Source organism: Peromyscus leucopus, chromosome 14, assembly GCF_004664715.2.
Source record: "Peromyscus leucopus breed LL Stock chromosome 14, UCI_PerLeu_2.1, whole genome shotgun sequence".
Lineage (NCBI taxonomy): Eukaryota > Metazoa > Chordata > Mammalia > Rodentia > Cricetidae > Peromyscus > Peromyscus leucopus.
The window spans coordinates 5336893-5343118 of record NC_051075.1 but is presented as its reverse complement, the minus strand read 5'-3'; positions in this window follow the sequence as shown (position 1 = coordinate 5343118).

The window sequence follows — 6226 nt, the reverse complement described above, 5'->3', positions numbered from 1 at the left end:
GTCGGCGTCTTTCCTTCTGCTTTGATGGCCTTCTGTTGTACATCAAAATAGTGTTTAATCAAGGCTTGGAAATAAATTCCCAGCAATGACGTCTATTAGTACTTATCCTCAAATCCTTTCTTAGGTTAAAAAATAAAATCGTGTGTGTGTGTGTGTGTGTGTGTGTGTGTGTGTGTGTGTGTGTGTGTGTGTATGTGTGTGGGGGGGCGGGTCAGAGGACAGTTTGTAAGATTTGGTTCTCTTACCATGTAGGTGGGTCCTAGGGCTCAAACTTGGTCATCAGACTGAGTGGCAAGCACTGTTACTACTGAACAACCTCCTGGCCCCTAAATGCCTTATTGAACTATTTCAGTGGTTAATTTTATCTTCATGATAAGAAGGTGTTTTTATTTATTTGAGAAGTCACTGGTATTTATATGGGATGAGTACATGCATTTTTTTCCATTAGGGACAGTTAATTTTATGTCTTGGTTTGGAGTAGCATGTGATACATTACTGCTGATTTTTTTTTTTTTTTGGTAAGTTTTAGACTCAGAAGGCTGGTCAAGGGTTGATCTGCAGATTAATGCACTTTGGAGCATTTTGCTGGCCCGACTCTCCCATGACTCTGCTGCTAGCAAGTCTTGTACAGAAGTAGAACGTGCTGTTTCTAGGGTGTCATGCTTAGCACTGTGGCCACCTGGGCAGAACTGCTTATGCCATAAGATGGGAGCTGTGACTCATGAAAGGAGCATGTTGAGTTCTGTTTTCTTTTTCAGTCATCCTGTTTTTTTTCTGTTTGCTCAGCTGCAGTTCAGAGTATCTGACAAGGTTCTGGACCCCCGGCGTACCCGATCGTGGTGTAAATGATTGTAGACGGAAAGGCTGTTGCACAGGGACCCATATAACTTGCCTATGACTTGGCTTGTGCTCTAATTGCAGTGACTTCGTTCCAGTCAAAGTCAGGGTCTGGAGCCTAGGAGAAATGGCTCAGCTGTTGAGAAGGCTCTGCTTTTGAGGAGGACCTGAGTTCTGTTCCCAGCACCCACATTGGTGGCTCGTGGTAGTCTGTAATTCCAGTAGCTGCAGGGGGATCGGATGCCTCTGGACTCAGGCACTTGCACACATGCATATACCCCGACACACACACACACACACACACACACACACACACGCACGCACGCACGCACACACGCACGCACGTGCACACACACACATACACACACATACACACACAAAATAAGAAAAATAAATTTATTTTTGTTTTCTGAATCAGGTGGCCCTGGTGAGTATTTTTGTTTGTATGGATTTTGTCTTTTGAGACAGGGTCTTGCTGTATATAGACTGTTTTTGAATTCTCTGTAGCCCAGGCTAGCCTCAGACCTAAGGTGATTCTCCTAACTCACGTGCTACCACAGCCCAGGGTGAATCATTAGGATTTTGAAATTGCTGAGTTATATAAGTGAACAATAAATGACTAGCCAGTCAGGATGCCGGGACATCTCTGTCAAATGAATCTGACTTTTTTCTTTGCCCAGGATCCGAAGGTGGTGATTATCCACTCCCTTCTGTGATGCTGCTGTGATTCCTGTATTGAAGACACACATCTGCCATTTCATGCTGTTTCAGCATGTACTGGGAAGCCCTTTGAACAGCTCCATCCCAGCTTCCATGAATGGCCCAGCTGTGAGCCTACAAAGCCCAGGCAAGGCTCCTCCTGTTTGTAGGATGGGTACTCCCCATGCAGCCACAGAGAGTGGTGCCCGGAGAGGGGTGCAGATCTCAAGTTACAGCCAGTGACTGTGTGACGAACCCTCCCTCCCTCCCATCCAAACCTTTTACCTCCTCGAAGGAACTCACTGCTTAAGCAATTCCTTCTCCGATTCCCTGCTTACGTGTTCCGTTTAGAAGAATGCTCCTTAGAACGTGTGCTCAGTCAGCCTTGGTGTTAAGGGTGAAGTTTTAGCTCAGGGAAGACAGCTAGTGCAAGGGGAAAAGGCTGCCTGTCCTCTCCCACATCCGAGCTCACCCTGGGTGAAGTTCATCTCCGATACTCTGTGCTCTGGGGGCAGCTTAGTGTTTGCTGTGAAAACCAGTTCTGCATGCTCAGCCTTGAAAGTACACCACCGGACGGAACCTTCAGAGAGGGAGAAGAAACCCGGCCTTCAGTCCTGGGTTTCTTTGAGCCAAAACCACCTCCTCCTCCGTTGTTCCTAAATATTTGTTTAACCCTGCTTCAGTTTATTCATCACTTTATAAATATGTTAAATATGTGAAACTATTTTACTTCTTAGCTGAGAAAATACTGAGACGGGAGCACATTTCCACGGAGAAGTTTATAGAAGAGCGCACTGTGACTGTAGACATGACTAATGTGTGGGAATGGTTTTACTGGAGATGACCTGAACATTAATGACCAGCTTTACTAGGCTTCTGGTTAGGGGGGATTTATGCAAACAGTGTTTGAGGGAAGAGATGGCAAAGGACAGGCCGGTCTTAGTTTCATTTTTCTTTTAATTTTTAAGATTAATTTTTAATTATGTGCCTATGTGTTTGTGTGGGGGTTACATGCATGTCAGTCCAGAGCCCACGGCAGCCAGAAGAGGGGGATGGATCCCCTGGGTCTGGAGTTACAGACAGTTCTGAGCTGCCTGACGGGGGTGCTGGGAACTGAACTTGGATCCTCTTGATGAGCAGCGGGTGCTCTTACCCACTGTGCCGCCGCTCCAGCCCCTGCTGCAGTTTTTCTCGAATGTTCTGTCATACCTGGGCACAGTGCTCCCTGAGACAGTTGGGAAGGGGACGCCAGACTCCCCTGCTTGAATCCAGCTTCTTGTCCCTGCTCTCCGGAGGACAACTGTCTTGGAAATTCATTCTCAATGAGTCCTTGAGGGAGTTGCCAGAGTTAAAGTGTGTGGGCTTTGCCACCTGTGGAGGGTGAAACCTTTTGCTTTCTTTCAGTATCTTTTCGAAGAGGTGAGGTCCTAACTTGGCAAGAGGCCTTCTGTTAAGCCGATGTGGTCATGGTTTCTTAAACTAACTGGAGAGAACTCTGGTCTTGCCTAGAACTTTTTTCTGTCCTTCCTGCTCTGTCTCATTCTCAGTGGTAATAATGGAAAAACCTCACTAGCTACATAAGATTACTCAATGCAAGGGGGAAAAAACCCAAGCAAACCCCAAACCCAAATTGAGACAGCTTAGATGGGCGTTTGAGCAAGCCTGGTCCTGCAGAGAGAGTGGTGCCCCAGTGCGGCCACTTGACGGCTGATCTATGTTAGCAACGTTTTTCTTTAATTTTGAAATTAGATCTTTCTATGTATCCCTGGCTGCCCTGCAACTCACTGTGTAGACCAGACTGGTGTAGCTGGAAGTTTCTCGGTCCCGCCCGGCCCTGCAGTCCTGCAGCTGCTTATAAAATAATCACACAGAGGCTTATATTAACTACAAACTGTATGATCTATGGCTTCAGCTTCTTGCTAACTAGCTCTTTCATCTTAAATTAACTCATTCCTGTTAATCTATATGTTGCCACGTAGCTATGGTATTACTGGTCTGCTGGCATCTTGTTGCTCCTTGGGTGGTGGCTGGCATCTCTCCCCACTCTGCCCTTTTCTCTGTCTCTCTGCTTGGATTTACCACCTGGCTATAAGCTTTCTTGCCATAGGTCAAACAGCTTCATTTATTATCCAATGGGAGCCACACATATTCACAGCATACAGAAAGATATCCCACAGCACTTCCCCTTTTCTGTCTAATCAAAAAGGAAGGTTTTGGGGCTGGAGAGATGGCTCAGAGGTTAAGAGTACTAGCTACTCTTCCAGAGGTCCTGAGTTCAATTCCTGGCAACCACATGGTGACTATGACAAAGCAGTTATCAAGCAAGAATTACAGTTACATTATCTAGTCTATTTGTATTTGGCAAAAGTAAAAGTATTTTATCCTATTTTTGTGAGTCTAAAATGTTTTATCTAATTTATCTTTTACTATAACTAAGGAAAACTATAATTATAACTAGTCTTCAACTCCATCAAAGACCCCAGAAGGATATAATAGTACCTGAGTAAACAGGAAGTAACTTCCAAAATTCTAGAAATGACAGAAACATCTGACTGCCTGGTCACCCAAAGTTCCTTTGCAATGTTGGGACATCCATCTTCAGTCTACAGGCTAGAGTCTGGCATAGCTTTCAGTGAAGCAGGAAATTTTAAGGACTGTTCCACCCATTCTGACAAAGTTCATCAGTTACTTCTCTCCATGTTCAGTTTCTTCTGTGAAGCAAGAACCTGAAGGACCACCTTATCTTGCAAAGTTCAGTGGTCACCTTCCTATGATCCTTCATGTCCGGTCGATACAACATTTTATCAAGCAGTCCAGGCAAGAGTAGTTTCTTGCCCAGATGGCTAACTTTTGCCATAAAGAAAGCAAACTCCTATACAGAGTTTCTTTGATGCCCATCATCTTCTCTGACTTATATTGGTGCTGCCAGGAGCAGACATGTCTCAATGTCCAGAAAAGTCTAAGTTCTTAAAACATTTTAAATGTCATATTCTGTAGATCTTTGAAGTATTTGAAGATTACCTACCTAATTGAAATATATCTATGTATACCCAGGAAACTTAACTAACATGACTAAGTTTTGACTGTTATAGATGACTATTAATTTGTATTTCTTAACTATACATTACATTTTTAAATGAGCTGCATAAACATAATACTTTAAACAAGATAGAAATATATATATATATATATAGTATAATAAAATTAACTTTAAATTTGTATCAAAAACCTGAAATCCATACCAATGTAAAGTATTTTGAGATTAACTTGTTTCTTGGATTAAAGCAGATTCAATAATCTACCCTTTTATCCTATCATTTCTATATCATACATTTCTATATCCTATCCCCCTTTCTTCTTTTAGAAAGAGATTGACTATGACCAATAACAATTTGTAACCAAACCCCTAAACAAAGATAAACATTCATAATCCATTTTTTGGCGGGGTGTATGTGTGTGTGAATGTAGTTCTCTAGACTACTTCCTGCTGATTGGAGGTGCTGTTAATCTTATAAAGATCCTGAGAAAATTTAAGATAATGGTCAAGTCCTGGAAAGACTGGCTATAACCTTTGTTGATAGATATCATCTGTTAAGGTTTAGATTAAAATCTGATCCATCTTAACCTGGAACAAATCCACAGCCTCTTGCTTCCTGTGGAAACAAAAGCAGAGCCTCCTTTCCAAAGCAACATTTCCATAGATCCAAATTTTAAAGTCAAGATACCTTTAATATATGTATATTAACTCAGCAGCCTTTACAACAAATGTCTCCAGTTAAAAATCCCAAAGACAACACAATTGAGACTCTCTGTGTAATTTCCATCTTTATGTGCCTTATTATATTTTATATATTATTTTATTTTTTAAGACTTTATTTTATTTTTATGACTATCTATATCCTTTTTCTTCTCTCTTTCAAGCCTATGTACCTTTTATACACAGTGTAAACTGTTTAGCATTTTATTCCATCTAGTTCTGCTTTATTGTGAATCTATAATCCTTTTCTGGCCAGGGGAGATTTTAAACTGTTAATCCAGAGTTTAAACTGTTAATCTATGTAGCTAGGAGATGGCTACTGACTCCGCCCCCTCAGCTTCCCAGCATGGCGGAGGTAGTTGTTACACCAGCTCTGGGAACCAGTGGGTCTGTGCCTCCATCCTGCAGTGTGTAGCCCAGAAAACTTTTTTTTTTTCTTTTTTTGTCTGTACTAGCAAAAGCTAAATCCACCATGCAGTGTGCTTCTCGGCTTGGAGACAGCTCTGTGTACTGTGGCAGGAATCTGCCACACTGTATTTCAAGCCAACAAGCCACGAACCTGCCACACTGAAACTGTGGGGTCTCTGTATCACAGCTTGCCTGAGAGACACAACTAGGAAGCATGTTTTTAGCTGCATTTTTTTTTTAAAGCTTTCTCAGGTTTTAGGTGGAAATTCTTGCTACCATGTCTGGGTGCCAAATGTAGCCGGAAGTTTCTCGGTCCCACCCAGCTCTGCAGTCCCGCAGCTGCTTATAAAATGATTACACAGAGGCTCATATTAATTACAAACTGTATGGCCTATGGCTTCAACTTCTTGCTAACTATCTCTTTCATCTTAACCCATTCCTGTTAATCTATGTGTTGCCACATAGCTGTGGCGTTACCGATCTGCTGGCATCTTGTTGCTTCTTGGGCGGTGGCTGGCATTTCTC